Source organism: Melanotaenia boesemani, chromosome 7 (genome assembly GCF_017639745.1).
Source record: "Melanotaenia boesemani isolate fMelBoe1 chromosome 7, fMelBoe1.pri, whole genome shotgun sequence".
Classification (NCBI taxonomy): Eukaryota; Metazoa; Chordata; class Actinopteri; order Atheriniformes; family Melanotaeniidae; genus Melanotaenia; species Melanotaenia boesemani.
Window position 1 is genome coordinate 12,281,691 of NC_055688.1, and position 17,530 is coordinate 12,299,220.

A 17,530-nucleotide genomic window follows, 5' to 3' on the forward strand; every position below is an offset into this window, starting at 1 on the left:
TGCTGTTACGTCATCGAACGGCACTGACAAGATGCTAAATGGTGATGATGAGAGATGGATACTTTGCTTACATAATCGTGAAACATGAAACGGGATATTTTTCTTAGGCCATACAATCACTAAATTCCAAGACGGTTGCAAGACGAATAAAAGCACGAGTGATCAGGCTGTGAAAACGTCTTCAGGGCCAAATTAATGTGCAGTGCTGACTCCATGAAGGGTTGAGGAAAGATGAATGGAGCACAATTTTACTCAGATTCATGTGTACTTTTCAGAGCATATAATACAGACAACATAACAGTCAACAGTCAAAGCTCTTTTGAATAAATCATCCATTTTTCTCATTTCAGGACAAATTCCTCTAAATTAGGGAGCAAAATGAAACCTTCAAGAGAATACAGGGCCCAGAAGAATGTTCTTTTCTTGAGAAGCGCAGTGCAAATATAGTTACAGGAACATTAAAAAAATAATAGAATAAGAGTAGGAGGCAGCTGATAACTAAGTCCAACAGCAGGAGGTGTGTGACGTTTGGCTGATGTCCCTGGTCTTTTGGCAGATGCGACTCTACAATCTGCAGGTGCCGTGCAACAGCCCTGATATTGGCCAATGGCACTCCAAAACAGGATGTATGAAACTCCCCAGGCTTGGGACTTCCTCTCCCGGAGCGCCATGGCCCAGAGTTCAGCCAGCTCCCAGCTCAGAGGAACGCATTACAGATCTGGCACGTGAAACAGTCTGCTGCTCAAAACTGAACACCAACCCCTCCTCCTTTTTTTGGCCTAATCCCCTCTTTTACAATTTAAAACTACAGAAATAGCCCCCCTGGTGCTTTTCCAAAGGAAAAAGCTCTTTTTTTTATGTGCTCAGTTTGCGTCAGTGAGGGCATCAAGAGTGCACCCTCTGCACTGTTAATGAAACTAGGCCTTGGCAGCGAATGTGGCAAATTAGATTCCAAAATAGCAAAAGAATAGAGATCCAACCTTGACATAAACTACAGGACCATAAAGTTCACTTAGAGGATGCGCATGCATTTTATGACTAAAAAGAACAGACAAAGCTCTCTGAACACCAACTTGCTAGTGATTCACATTTATCTGGATCAAAAAGTGTTCTGGGTCGCAGAAAATATTTGAGCACAGAGTTTTACAATCTTGCCATGCAGCCAAAACTTCCTGTTTATTAAAATCTAAGTTATACCTTGCAATATTGCTGAGCTTGTAAACTGGAACTATCAGGCATGGGTTTGTAAGTCATAAATACCCTCCCTCCCTGTTACTGCATTAAAAAGTTATACTACCACTATTAAAGCCTTGCAGCTTTAGAAGCTGTGTTCATAGGCAGGAACTGTGCTAAAACTACTAGCAAAGACAGATAAATGAGACAATTTCTTCTGAAGGAGTTAATGAAGTGAGGAAGAGGGGAATCAAGAACACAAGTGACCACATTAGAGCAGAACAGCAGTCTACTTGGGGCTAAAGGGCAGGATGGGGAGGGTTAGAAGCATCCTCTGGCCCTTTTTACAGGCAGACATAGCCCTTCAAATAAGCCCCCTCTGTACCACCCATTATAGTGGATCATAGTGACTTCATTAAAAAGGAGCGTTGTTTGCTAATGTGGTTCCAATCGGGCTCAAACTGTACATAAGCCCCGCAGGAAATGCAGCTGGGTGACAGACTGTCCAAAAATAAAGAGAGAGGCAGTGAAATAAGGATTAAGAGATGTGTATGTGGGGTAAGCTCAGGAAAATAAAACACATGTGAGACGACGCAGAAGGGGTGGAGGCATGATTAACGACACCGACACTTTGAAGGCAGGAAGACACCTGGCGACCATCTTGTCTCTGTGGGCTCTGGACAGACGGTAATGCTTTAGTGTGTAGGAATTAGGCTCAACTCATCTCAGCTTTAGCACGGAACCACCGACCAGATGGGGACTAAGTCAGGGGGATTGCAAAGAACTCTACGGATGAGACCCAGTTGCTGGCTCCACCAACAGCAAAGAAATCTGTTGATTTGGCAACATACTCAGTGAATGATGGATAGTATGTTACTCTGTGAGCTAGTTTACTTCCCTTATTGACTATGATTGTGTCAAATTCCTCCCATACGGCTGCACCAGGGAAGACTAATGAAGTGGCAGGGCTATGTGTATTTTCCAGAAAGGATACTGTACACTTCCTGTCTTTGCCGATCCACAAACAGCCATTGTTTTATAGCGCCTAGCAAACAATAAATATCAGGCGCCTGAAAAGCCTCCTGTCTGCATGACTGGTGTACGACATACAGGCAGCTAATAGCAGCTTGGAGATAAACATCCGTGTTTAACAGTTCTTCATTTCAGGAAAACATAAATAGGATGTCTAAGTATCACTAAACTGTTTTCCATGTGAGAGCTGCTGCCTTCCCTTGAGCTTCTCTGTTCAAACACTACAGGATATATACAATGTTTTCCTCTCATTTTTTCCCATGAAAAACAAAAAAAGACCCTGAAACTATGTTTATCTACACCCCCTACACCCACCCATTCAATCAATAAACACATAGTAAAATATCAGCTTTCCAAGTTATAGATGGCAATAGGCCTTGACAAGAAAGGTGGCAACACAGAGGTACACTTGGAGCTGAGAATGGCCTCTGGGCTTTAGCCAGCTGTGGATCAGGGTTTACGTTAGAGCAATTAGACTTAACGGGTAGGCGGGTGTGAGGGAGCTGCCGATTGTTCCTGTGGCATCAGCATCAAGTGTCTCTCCCTGGGCTTGTCTTTGCAAGTAATTGGACAGGTAGTTAGCCACAGCAGGCCCAGAGGGCTAAACTGCTAGCAACATTGTCATTATTCAGCTCCCTTTGAAGAAACCAATGATGAAACCATTCGTTATGCTTTTTATGCCATTTCTGGAGAATATTAGTGTTGCTGCCGGTGGTAAACCTCTAATAATGACTCCTCTTATGCGCTTGATGAATGCCTTAAGGGTGGGTCAGACTTTGACATGCATCATTTTGGAGCAGCAGTTGTCTTTTTTCTTGGCTGAAAATCGTGTATCACTAAGAATAAACTTTGCATAACCAAGCAAAAAGCAAATAGTACCCCTCATATTCGAGCATACAGTTAACCATTAGAATATGAGATTTCATTTAAGGTGCAACTTATCTTGTTTCTTTATTTTTGTTTTTTTTGTTTGTTTGGTTGTTTGTTTTTTATACTGAGGTCTGATTTATATATTCTTCTATAGTTCACCCAGGAAAAAACAGGCAAACCCACAACTGGATTAAACTGGATTTTTTTAAAACTGGATTAAAAAAATTCTTCGCTTGTACAGCCAGGGGATAGTCTAGAGGAAGGGACCTCCACTTTTCTAAAAGGCATAAATCAGAATTAACATGTGTTTTTTACCATGTCTTTCTCCTGGAATTAAATGAGAATGTTAGAGCATTTTAGTTGCTAGAGTACCTAAAAAAAGGGCAGAACTGGGTAAATAACTAAGATGAGATGGGATATAAATTATGTTGTTTGTATCTACTGGATTTTATATAGTTTCTTTCCATGTCCCCATGAAAGTTGGCAGCCAACTATGCTACAGAAAGTTCCCTCTTTACTTGAAATTTACCAAGACGATTATACAGGTTTATACAGGGTTCCTGACAAATTCAGTTAAATTAAGGCTCAACATCCTGAAAATGAATTATGCTGCATTAAAATAGCTAAACTCACACTTAGAAAAACAGACATTGGCAACTAAAGAAATAACTTAAGAAAGAACAAGTAGTCCATGTACATGTGTCGTGACCCGCTCTCTATAAATATACACATGGTGGGCCAATACCCACAGAACATGCCACAAGAAAGAATGGTCCTTTGCAGTGGGAGCAGTGGAAAAGGCAGCGGCTTCAGAGCTCTGCTTCAAGCAGGTCTCAAATCAGCGCATTGGGAGAGCAAAACATATGTTAGCTATGTTATGGTTAGAATTAGCATCCCTGGTTTTAAGCGGATGTGGGTTTGATCCCTTTGGCCTCCAGGCTCAATCAAGTCAATCTAAAATTAGTGGGCTGCCTCTTTTTTCCGGAAGACAGATAATTCCCCCTTGATTGTGGAGAAGGAAAAACATTGTGAAAAGCAAACATGGTAAGGAACGTGGAGAGAGGGTGAGTCAAGAGCATGAGTATAACACAGTTATAGTGATGCCGAAAATAGTGGCAGGTGCAGCAACCAGCTGTTGCCAATGAACACATTTATACTAAAAATATACTAAGGAAAAGAACAGGAAAGCTTTGTGTCAGCTTCTGAAGCTTTAAGTGTTTCTCACTCTGGGCAATCTGTTTGTGAAGCTATAGCAATGACTACTAAAACAACGTCACATGACAGAGTCACACTCTAAAAAGGTGAAAATGAAAGAGTACTCTTTCAGTGGCACTCTTTAATGGGAGGAGCAGAGTGGGATCTGCCAAACAAAATCTTAAAGTGGGCAACTCATTAATGGGCCACTGTGGCTATTACCAAGTAAAAAAGACAGTCAACTGTGTATCTGCATCTTTCAACAGTCCCTCTAAACAATGTGGAAAGCCCATACTGGCCTGAAAGGCAAATAAGGCCTTCTGGCCACTAATTACAGAAGAGCTCAGAGACCGTTAGCTCTGACTGTTTCAACATGCAAATCACATCCAGCCTGAGGGCATGTTGGCTCCCTCAAGCACAACCGTTGTACAAGGCTTGTTTAGTTGTTTTGGTTATGTTTGTGCCGCTATTTCTTTTCTAAATGGCACAGTCAGAAACAACATTTGGTTTAATAAATAAATTAATAAAAGAAAGGAAAAAAAACATCTGCAAACTCTGGCTGTAAATATATTATTGTTTCGGGCATCTTAATGACTAAATGTGAATCTGTCATTAGACCCTCCTTAAGGATTATCAGTTTCAGTATTGCTAAATAATCATGTAATGGAATCTGAATAACATGCACACAAAACTACAGCGGAAAATAAAGAAAAACATGGCAGCAGCCTTGACTGGTGATGTCATTAGATTCTCAAGTGTTTTCTGTCTCTGCAAAATGGAAAACTGACACAAGAAATATGTTGTGCTGTGCTATCCTGTTTTGTACATTTCCTGAAATCCAAGGTGTATGGTACAGGGAAAAAAAAATCCAGTTTGAGAAGGAAGGTCAAACTTCAGCATTTGAGGTCTGGAAAACCCATTAGGTGGATGGAAGGAAAGAGACAAGGTCTAAGTCATTTCCTCTCTTTTTTTCTTCTTTTCTCTCCATCATTTAAAAATAAAAAGGCTGGGGTACTTGGAGTATCATTGTGATTGCTGTTGAGAAGGAAGCAATGACAAGAGAATTCACGACACACTTGTGCTTTGCGACAGAATGAAACAGCTGCCCATGCATCCGATACCACGGGGTCATAGGGTTGTGTTTGTCAGTTGTGTACCTGTCTGCTGGCCTGTTTTCTCACTTAGTACTGCAAACAAATCACAACAAATAAAGGACATTTTAATATTTCTTCAATTAGATGATATCAGGTGGGGGTATTTATTTATTTTATTTTTTAACTTTATCCAGAAATAAAAACCTTTCAGTTTTTCATGTGTTGAGTTGCTTTCACTGCACTGCAACATTTGCCAGGGATCTATATGAATAGTTTTGTGATTCCCTCGGCTCACTTGGTTACCTATTTCTGGGCTGCTTGTCTGCCTTGACCACAAAAGAACAAAACATGCCTTGTATATCCTCAGTTTACAATATCAGTCCGAAGACAAGTGCTCTGGGTCACCCTGCCAACTGAACAGCATTACTTTGGAAGCATTTCGTCAATGCAGGCCCAAGTCTTTTGTGAGCCCACTGTTCAGAGAAACCCTGTGGCTTTCCTCAGGTGCTCAGCCTTTCCCTGCAGCCTTCCAAAGCAAGCGTATTGGTTAACCACCCAAACCACTTGAGCATAATGCAATCTCCGATTCACAACACACTAAATGTATTGGCAGCATTCCATGGAACCTAATCCAGGAAGTGGAAACATTTCTGCAAACAGACTCTTGTTGAAAACTTATAATGAATGATTTCTCATCTATTCAGGATGAGGATTTTTCACAAGATTCCAAGTTTTTTTGTTTTACCCATCTGAAACTACCAACAAGGAAGAAGAGAAGACAGACAGTGCTGCCTCTGTGTACAAGGACTTGCTAAACACAGAAAGCAGCCGTCGTGGAATGTGAACTGGCATATAAGCAAGCACAAAAATTATGGCTCTGGCCATCACTAAAGAAAATAAAATTGATGCAATCTGTAGCGCATGCAGCTTTTAATTAGTGGCTTCCGTCTCCTAATTGGTTTCTCTCCATTTCCCTCCACCTTAATTCAGGATTGGGCCAATTGGCCGTGCTGCGTTTAGAGTGCTGTGTTTAGAGTGCTGTGTTTGTCTTGAGAGAAACCATACACTGTAATCAAGGGCAGCAAAGGGAAAAGGGTGCAAAAAACAGTCAACCTCATTCTTTTTCAAGTTTTCTCTCTCTTTTTTTTTAAAGAAAATAAAGTTGTGTGACCAGAGGAGAAGCCTTGTTTCACGTTGTAAACTAACATCAGTTGTTCTATGTTGTAGAATGAGGAAAAGCTCATTACGTGGAATACAATTAAGGACTTTTCATTGAGTGTGAAAGTGAGACAAGCTTAAATTATTGTTTTACCCTAATATCACAGTCAACAAGTGGTGGGAGGTAAAAGCTCAAAGCTCGTTTCACACTGCATGTTCAAACTGGGACTGATACACTTTCAATAAAGCATCTTACAATAACCTCAGATATAACATCAAAGACAGTGATAGGGGTGAACTGGTGTTTGTACATTGAAGGTGTGTCCCAATCAAGTGGCAACCTCTGGCGGTAAAATGTGAAGCATATGCGGAAGTGCAAAAAAAATTGCAGTTCACCCCTCATCCACTAGGGGCTGGCTCCAAAATAGAGCAAATCCCCATAGACTCCCATGTTAAAAAGGCCAACTTCACAGCAGAAATAAACATGTTTAAAGCCTGGTACAAAAATCCATTTTAGGATTATTAGGTCAAGTTTACCTTCAGGACAACTGTGAGGGGGGGTGAATTTTTTTCTAACTCATCTGTTTGGATGTTATTTAATCTCTAAATTTGGCATAATTAGGGGTGTGTCCTTTTGACTGACATGTAATCAATATCGGAGGCAAGAAGGGAGTGTGTAGCACAAAATGCGGTTTTTTAGCCGGCTAACAGCACACTTTAGCTTTAGCCCGCCTACCTCCATTAGATGACTCACTAATGTAGTTGTAATCACGTGCTTAAACAGTGAGGTTCCAGTAGAGCACTACTCGGTAGCTTGCATTATATTAGCAAACCACTAGCTGGGAGTAATTCTTACACACTGGGGCTTTAAACTGTATTTATAGATAATTGTTGGATGTTTTCATACAAGTCAGCTAGCAATGACTGAAGGAAATAGTGTGAAAAAATCTAGTGAGTCATCATTTATCAGTACCTGTCAGGGTTGCAGAGAGCATGAACAAGTGCAAACAAAGGTTTAAAGCATTTTTTGAAGGTAGATAGGTGATATTAGGATATCCATTTGCAGGAAAAACAAAGACTTTAATGTTCTTTTTGTGAGAATAAATTGTCTCCTTGTATTGTGGTCCTCTACAGAAATTCAAAATGCACTTAAGGGAGGCTCAAACAGTTATTGGAAAACATGTTTAAAGTGACGTAATGATGAAGCTGTATGTATGACCAAAACCCGGTTTGAGCCGGAACCACCTCCGAACTTGCTCTAGCACCAGCCCTGAACCAGCACTGGAATCACTTGGGTCAGAAAGGGCTAACTGATACAGTGTTACACCACCTCTCTTTGGTCAGAAAAAAAAAATGGCAGCTTTTTTTTCTTTTTTTTTGGCATCAATATAACATTAGGAAAATGTAAAATTCAGATTAAATGTCAATCACTTATGGTGCAATTTCCTTTTTCTACAAATTTTTATGCAGCACATATTTGGTAAGACAAATTATATCCCATTCTACTGAAAAACAGACACTTTGCTCATGCAACAAGGGCTCTTCATAATGGCTTGTGGAAAGTGCATTATCTGAATGCAAATGTTTACCCATGGCCTAATAACTGAGTCATGTTTATTGCATGCAACAAAAGCTAACTGTGAGTAAAAACACACAGGAGATTACAAAGCAAAAGCTTACTGTGGTATGTTTATAGCTGGGTATGTATTATTTTAATGGTTTTGTGTCTGAGCGGAGACAAGTAAACACTCCCATGTAGCTTTCTCTGCAAGGTGTATGAGTATAGTTAGTTTTGTTATTCAGTGGTAGAGATCTTACAGTCGTTTCATTATGTCGGCATGTTCTGCAAATGCAATGGGGTGTGAAAAACAGCTGGAAACTGTAACTGGAAAACTGCTAAAGGAGTGCTGAGGGTATGGACTGCTGGTATCAAAACACAGTTGGTTTGATAACACCAGTGAAATCTTTTCCCAAACCGCCACTGCTGGACTTCGAGCATGCAGGAGAGATAAGTGTGGGGGAAAAAAAAAAATCCCTCACAGAACCAGAAACTGGGAACAGCGGAAAAGGATATAAAAGCAGGGAAAAGAACAACTATTGGGCTGCTGACGGCTCACAACCAGGCTTCAGGGAGCAATCACTTGAGGTCAGGGACAGGTCTGGTTGCCTGGCACTAGTGGATTCTCACAAACACACATTCCCCTGTGTCATCCTCTCACATGTTTACTGTTTCCCGCTAGCCAACAAACACATTTCCTTGTTACTGAGGTAATTTGAGAAAATTTACTCTAATACAAAAATCACACACTTCACTTCAAAAAAAAAAATGTAAAAAATGGTTATCTTTACACTAGTATTATAACTTTAAATGAGCTAAAAATGTTAAAAGTTTTAAGTTTAGTTAGAAATTATTTTACTCTTATGCCATTTGCATCACTAATTGGCTCATTTACAATAATTTAATACCTTAAGCCCTTAGCATATTTTTAAAAAATAAAATAAAAAGAAAATGTTTAAAAAGACATAACAAAAGTAAATGAGGAATTGACCCACAATCATAACGGATAATTAGGTCCATATTAAAAAAAAAAAAAAAAGGAAAAATGTGGAAACTGCAATAAATTAGAGTTCACGCTAACAAAAAAAGAAAAAACAAAAACCTTTACCCCATTTATAACCTTCAGGAGAGAGTCAACATTAGAGGGTATCTGAATTTAATTAAATGGCTAAGGAAATCTGTATTTGTTTCACTATTTGATTGTGTGCACATATTCCTCCAGGGACGGGAACGGATGCAAAATGCAGCAACTCCATTTCTAAAAAAGGAGAAGAACATTTCAAGCATGTAGCTGAGCTCTGTTAAACATTTGAAGGGCGTAACATAATTCTATGCAACATTTAGCGGTGAAATGAGATACAGATTGCCCGTGCAAGTTGTGCTTGAATCATGAGGGGCAAAAAAAAAAATAAAAAAAAAATGAGGGGATGGGATGGGAGTGGAGGAGGAGGATGGAGTTTGGGGGGGGGGCATCGGCAATAAAGATCGTAAAGATATGATAGATAGAAAAAAAAAGTAAAAAAGACTAGAGATTGAATAAGTCTATGAATAAGAGGTGAGAGGTCCTCCATCCTGCTTTCTGTCTGTGAGCAGTAAATGCCTGAAGGTCCCTCTCTGTCTCTTCTGTCTGTTTACAATTACCATGCCACGAATGAATCTTCCACGAATGACCGCTCAACTGGCAGCCCTGACTAGCCAGGAACAAGGGAGCTATTAGTGGAGGAACTGAGGAAGGAAGGAAGAGGGGAAAGCCAAAGGGAAGGCAGTCCAGCTCAAGGCCAGAGAGGCAGAGGAGGGGAAGGGATGGAGGGAGGGAACAAATGGTAAGTTTAGAGGAGAGAGAAAGTGAGAGAAGAGAAAAAGAGAGAGAGGAGAGAGAGGTGAGGAAGTGATGCAGAAGGATCAGTGCAATCACACTGCAAAGATCTTTGGCAAAGATCCTCGAGGAGGAGGAAAAAGACAAAGTGCTGCTAACAACTGTACCACCGAACCGTCATCTTAACCCGCCCCCCTCCCTCAAGTAAGAACAGAATATGAAAGAGATTAGTTCTGGAGTTTGACCCCAGGACAGTGAGCAACCTCAGAAATTCTTTCATTTCTCAGGCCACAGGATTTAGGATGGGACCTCCCTTGGCCTTTGACACAAGATTATCTGCACCTGCCCCCCTCTACCTCCCCACCTCTCCCCTCCCCGTCCCTTCTGACCCAAGTCAAGGTCTTTTTTTCTTTTGGGTATGCAGGAGCTTCAAAGGGACTTCCTGACGCCATACCTTACTCTGACTTCAGGGATGACAATGTGGAAAAAGTCTGATGTTCTCTTCTGCAACACCTTTGCGCACACATACACAAACAAACCAGGGTGCAATCCAGAGACTCAAGAAACAGCCAAACTTTCACACGGTCGTTCATCAAACAGAGCCTGTAAAAGAGGAAATGAGGTGACATCCTGCCATCATCCTCTTTCCGATACATCTGCCAAGTTCTTCTGGCAGGGACAAAAGGCCCCAAAGACCTGTCTCCCTTTATTGTTCTATCTCTTAATCTGACCTCATGAGTCAGGTGTATCTTATATTAGATTTAATTAAAAATGCATCAAATTCTTGTTTTTGCCCCAAACAAACAAAACATCCAAGCAATTGCTGCCACATTTGCTTACATTTGGAGGAACCAGTCTTACAAATCTGCCAAAACACATATGGTACGAGTAATGATAATTTTACATTTCACAAAGTGCTGGGAAAAATGATTGGGCAACAAGGCGTTAAACAGGAACAGCAGTAATTTGTGGAGTTCTTTTAATGCTTGAGTCATACTTCTGGTATAAAGAGCAAATGTTTCCTAATGTCTCAAATGTGTTGCTGCTCGTTAAGGGTTTTAGAAAATATCAACGAGGAAGCCATTTTCATTCCACAATTACTTGATTTTAAATCATGAAGTATTGTTTGTAACAATGATAACTAAACAATCATTAGTTACCTTTTCCACGACAACTGCTGAATGCCTCATAATATTCAATTTCTGCAAACACAGGTTCACCAAACACTGATTTTCTCTGTGTTTGTGTGTGTGTGAATATATATATATATATATATCACACACACACAAACACAGAGAAAATCAGTGTTTGGTGAACCTGTGTTTGCAGAAATTGAATATTATGAGGCATTCAGCAGTTGTCGTGGAAAAGGTAACTAATGATTGTTTAGTTATCATTGTTACAAACAATACTTCATGATTTAAAATCAAGTAATTGTGGAATGAAAATGGCTTCCTCGTTGATATTTTCTAAACCCTTAACGAGCAGCAACACATTTGAGACATTAGGAAACATTTGCTCTTTATACCAGAAGTATGACTCAAGCATTAAAAGAACTCCACAAATTACTGCTGTTCCTGTTTAACGCCTTGTTGCCCAATCATTTTTCCCAGCACTTTGTGAAATGTAAAATTATCATTACTCGTACCATATGTGTTTTGGCAGATTTGTAAGACTGGTTCCTCCAAATGTAAGCAAATGTGGCAGCAATTGCTTGGATGTTTTGTTTGTTTGAGGGCAAAAACAAGAATTTGATGCATTTTTAATTAAATCTAATATAAGATACACCTGACTCATGAGGTCAGATTAAGAGATAGAACAATAAAGGGAGACAGGTCTTTGGGGCCTTTTGTCCCTGCCAGAAGAACTTGGCAGATGTATCGGAAAGAGGATGATGGCAGGATGTCACCTCATTTCCTCTTTTACAGGCTCTGTTTGATGAACGACCGTGTGAAAGTTTGGCTGTTTCTTGAGTCTTGGATTGCACCCTGGTTTGTTTGTGTATGTGTGCGCAAAGGTGTTGCAGAAGAGAACATCAGCACTTTTTCCACATTGTCATCCCTGAAGTCAGAGTAAGGTATGGCGTCAGGAAGTCCCTTGAAGCTCCTGCATACCCAAAAGAAAAAAAGACCTTGACTTGGGTCAGAAGGGACGGGGAGGGGAGAGGGTGGGGAGGTAGAGGGGGGCAGGTGCAGATAATTTCTTGTGTCAAAAGGCCACAGGGAGGTCCCATCCTAAATCCTGTTGGCCTGAGAAATGAAAGAATTTCTGAGGTTGCTCACTGTCCTGGGGTCAAACTCCAGAACTAATCTCTTTCATCTTCTGTTCTTACTTGAGGGAGGGGGGCGGGTTAAGATGACGGGGTGGTACAGTTGTTAGCAGCACTTGTCTTTTTCCTCCTCCTCGAGGATCTTTGCCAAAGATCTTTGCAGTGTGATTGCACTGATCCTTCTGCATCACTTCCTCACCTCTCTCTCTCTCTCTTTTTCTTCTCTCACTTTCTCTCTCCTCTAAACTTTACCATTTGTTCCCTCCCTCCATCCCTTCCCCTCCTCTGCCTCTCTGGGCCTCTGAGCTGGACTGCCTTCCCTTTGGCTTTCCCCTCTTCCTTCCTTCCTCAGTTCCTCCACTAATAGCTCCCTTGTTCCTGGCTAGTCAGGGCTGCCAGTTGAGCGGTCATTCGTGGAAGATTCATTCGTGGCATGGTAATTGTAAACAGACAGAAGAGACAGAGAGGGACCTTCAGGCATTTACTGCTCACAGACAGAAAGCAGGATGGAGGACCTCTCACCTCTTATTCATAGACTTATTCAATCTCTAGTCTTTTTTACTTTTTTTTTCTATCTATCATATCTTTACGATCTTTATTGCCGATGCCCCCCCCCAAACTCCATCCTCCTCCTCCACTCCCATCCCATCCCCTCATTTTTTTTTTTTTTTTTTTGCCCCTCATGATTCAAGCACAACTTGCACGGGCAATCTGTATCTCATTTCACCGCTAAATGTTGCATAGAATTATGTTACGCCCTCAAATGTTTAACAGAGCTCAGCTACATGCTTGAAATGTTCTTCTCCTTTTTTAGAAATGGAGTTTGCTGCATTTTGCATCCGTTCCCGTCCCTGGAGGAATATGTGCACACAATCAAATAGTGAAACAAATACAGATTTCCTTAGCCATTAATTAAATTCAGATACCCTCTAATGTTGACTCTCTCCTGAAGGTTATAAATGGGGTAAAGGTTTTTGTTTTTTCTTTTTTTGTTAGCGTGAACTCTAATTTATTGCAGTTTCCACATTTTTCCTTTTTTTTTTTTTTAATATGGACCTAATTATCCGTTATGATTGTGGGTCAATTCCTCATTTACTTTTGTTATGTCTTTTTAAACATTTTCTTTTTATTTTATTTTTTAAAAATATGCTAAGGGCTTAAGGTATTAAATTATTGTAAATGAGCCAATTAGTGATGCAAATGGCATAAGAGTAAAATAATTTCTAACTAAACTTAAAACTTTTAACATTTTTAGCTCATTTAAAGTTATAATACTAGTGTAAAGATAACCATTTTTTACATTTTTTTTTTGAAGTGAAGTGTGTGATTTTTGTATTAGAGTAAATTTTCTCAAATTACCTCAGTAACAAGGAAATGTGTTTGTTGGCTAGCGGAAACAGTAAACATGTGAGAGGATGACACAGGGGAATGTGTGTTTGTGAGAATCCACTAGTGCCAGGCAACCAGACCTGTCCCTGACCTCAAGTGATTGCTCCCTGAAGCCTGGTTGTGAGCCGTCAGCAGCCCAATAGTTGTTCTTTTCCCTGCTTTTATCTCCTTTTCCGCTGTTCCCAGTTTCTGGTTCTGTGAGGGATTTTTTTTTTCCCCCACACTTATCTCTCCTGCATGCTCGAAGTCCAGCAGTGGCGGTTTGGGAAAAGATTTCACTGGTGTTATCAAACCAACTGTGTTTTGATACCAGCAGTCCATACCCTCAGCACTCCTTTAGCAGTTTTCCAGTTACAGTTTCCAGCTGTTTTTCACACCCATTGCATTTGCAGAACATGCCGACATAATGAAACGACTGTAAGATCTCTACCACTGAATAACAAAACTAACTATACTCATACACCTTGCAGAGAAAGCTACATGGGAGTGTTTACTTGTCTCCGCTCAGACACAAAACCATTAAAATAATACATACCCAGCTATAAACATACCACAGTAAGCTTTTGCTTTGTAATCTCCTGTGTGTTTTTACTCACAGTTAGCTTTTGTTGCATGCAATAAACATGACTCAGTTATTAGGCCATGGGTAAACATTTGCATTCAGATAATGCACTTTCCACAAGCCATTATGAAGAGCCCTTGTTGCATGAGCAAAGTGTCTGTTTTCAGTAGAATGGGATATAATTTGTCTTACCAAATATGTGCTGCATAAAAATTTGTAGAAAAAGGAAATTGCACCATAAGTGATTGACATTTAATCTGAATTTTACATTTTCCTAATGTTATATTGATGCAAAAAAAAAGAAAAAAAAGCTGCCATTTTTTTTTCTGACCAAAGAGAGGTGGTGTAACACTGTATCAGTTAGCCCTTTCTGACCCAAGTGATTCCAGTGCTGGTTCAGGGCTGGTGCTAGAGCAAGTTCGGAGGTGGTTCCGGCTCAAACCGGGTTTGGTCATACATACAGCTTCATCATTACGTCACTTTAAACATGTTTTCCAATAACTGTTTGAGCCTCCCTTAAGTGCATTTTGAATTTCTGTAGAGGACCACAATACAAGGAGACAATTTATTCTCACAAAAAGAACATTAAAGTCTTTGTTTTTCCTGCAAATGGATATCCTAATATCACCTATCTACCTTCAAAAAATGCTTTAAACCTTTGTTTGCACTTGTTCATGCTCTCTGCAACCCTGACAGGTACTGATAAATGATGACTCACTAGATTTTTTCACACTATTTCCTTCAGTCATTGCTAGCTGACTTGTATGAAAACATCCAACAATTATCTATAAATACAGTTTAAAGCCCCAGTGTGTAAGAATTACTCCCAGCTAGTGGTTTGCTAATATAATGCAAGCTACCGAGTAGTGCTCTACTGGAACCTCACTGTTTAAGCACGTGATTACAACTACATTAGTGAGTCATCTAATGGAGGTAGGCGGGCTAAAGCTAAAGTGTGCTGTTAGCCGGCTAAAAACCGCATTTGTGCTACACACTCCCTTCTTGCCTCCGATATTGATTACATGTCAGTCAAAAGGACACACCCCTAATTATGCCAAATTTAGAGATTAAATAACATCCAAACAGATGAGTTAGAAAAAAATTCACCCCCCTCACAGTTGTCCTGAAGGTAAACTTGACCTAATAATCCTAAAATGGATTTTTGTACCAGGCTTTAAACATGTTTATTTCTGCTGTGAAGTTGGCCTTTTTAACATGGGAGTCTATGGGGATTTGCTCTATTTTGGAGCCAGCCCCTAGTGGATGAGGGGTGAACTGCAATTTTTTTGCACTTCCGCATATGCTTCACATTTTACCGCCAGAGGTTGCCACTTGATTGGGACACACCTTCAATGTACAAACACCAGTTCACCCCTATCACTGTCTTTGATGTTATATCTGAGGTTATTGTAAGATGCTTTATTGAAAGTGTATCAGTCCCAGTTTGAACATGCAGTGTGAAACGAGCTTTGAGCTTTTACCTCCCACCACTTGTTGACTGTGATATTAGGGTAAAACAATAATTTAAGCTTGTCTCACTTTCACACTCAATGAAAAGTCCTTAATTGTATTCCACGTAATGAGCTTTTCCTCATTCTACAACATAGAACAACTGATGTTTGTTTACAACGTGAAACAAGGCTTCTCCTCTGGTCACACAACTTTATTTTCTTTAAAAAAAAAAGAGAGAGAAAACTTGAAAAAGAATGAGGTTGACTGTTTTTTGCACCCTTTTCCCTTTGCTGCCCTTGATTACAGTGTATGGTTTCTCTCAAGACAAACACAGCACTCTAAACACAGCACTCTAAACGCAGCACGGCCAATTGGCCCAATCCTGAATTAAGGTGGAGGGAAATGGAGAGAAACCAATTAGGAGACGGAAGCCACTAATTAAAAGCTGCATGCGCTACAGATTGCATCAATTTATTTTCTTTAGTGATGGCCAGAGCCATAATTTTTGTGCTTGCTTATATGCCAGTTCACATTCCACGACGGCTGCTTTCTGTGTTTAGCAAGTCCTTGTACACAGAGGCAGCACTGTCTGTCTTCTCTTCTTCCTTGTTGGTAGTTTCAGATGGGTAAAACAAAAAACTTGGAATCTTGTGAAAAATCCTCATCCTGAATAGATGAGAAATCATTCATTATAAGTTTTCAACAAGAGTCTGTTTGCAGAAATGTTTCCACTTCCTGGATTAGGTTCCATGGAATGCTGCCAATACATTTAGTGTGTTGTGAATCGGAGATTGCATTATGCTCAAGTGGTTTGGGTGGTTAACCAATACGCTTGCTTTGGAAGGCTGCAGGGAAAGGCTGAGCACCTGAGGAAAGCCACAGGGTTTCTCTGAACAGTGGGCTCACAAAAGACTTGGGCCTGCATTGACGAAATGCTTCCAAAGTAATGCTGTTCAGTTGGCAGGGTGACCCAGAGCACTTGTCTTCGGACTGATATTGTAAACTGAGGATATACAAGGCATGTTTTGTTCTTTTGTGGTCAAGGCAGACAAGCAGCCCAGAAATAGGTAACCAAGTGAGCCGAGGGAATCACAAAACTATTCATATAGATCCCTGGCAAATGTTGCAGTGCAGTGAAAGCAACTCAACACATGAAAAACTGAAAGGTTTTTTATTTCTGGATAAAGTTAAAAATAAAATAATAAATACCCCCCCTGATATCATCTAATTGAAGAATATTAAAATGTCCTTTATTTGTTGTGATTTGTTTGCAGTACTAAGTGAGAAAACAGGCCAGCAGACAGGTACACAACTGACAAACACAACCCTATGACCCCGTGGTATCGGATGCATGGGCAGCTGTTTCATTCTGTCGCAAAGCACAAGTGTGTCGTGAATTCTCTTGTCATTGCTTCCTTCTCAACAGCAATCACAATGATACTCCAAGTACCCCAGCCTTTTTTTATTTTTAAATGATGGAGAGAAAAGAAGAAAAAAAGAGGAAATGACTTAGACCTTGTCTCTTTCCTTCCATCCACCTAATGGGTTTTCCAGACCTCAAATGCTGAAGTTTGACCTTCCTTCTCAAACTGGATTTTTTTTCCCTGTACCATACACCTTGGATTTCAGGAAATGTACAAAACAGGATAGCACAGCACAACATATTTCTTGTGTCAGTTTTCCATTTTGCAGAGACAGAAAACACTTGAGAATCTAATGACATCACCAGTCAAGGCTGCTGCCATGTTTTTCTTTATTTTCCGCTGTAGTTTGTGTGCATGTTATTCAGATTCCATTACATGATTATTTAGCAATACTGAAACTGATAATCCTTAAGGAGGGTCTAATGACAGATTCACATTTAGTCATTAAGATGCCCGAAACAATAATATATTACAGCCAGAGTTTGCAGATGTTTTTTTTCCTTTCTTTTATTAATTTATTTATTAAACCAAATGTTTTC

At 40.1% G+C, this 17,530-nt stretch overlaps 1 protein-coding gene across 1 annotated transcript in view; it reads right to left on the minus strand.

Annotated features, from left to right (window-relative positions):
• Positions 1–17,530, minus strand: part of spata5 (spermatogenesis associated 5) — a 131,262-nt gene that overhangs the window by 54,169 nt on the left and 59,563 nt on the right. The window lies entirely within an intron of this gene.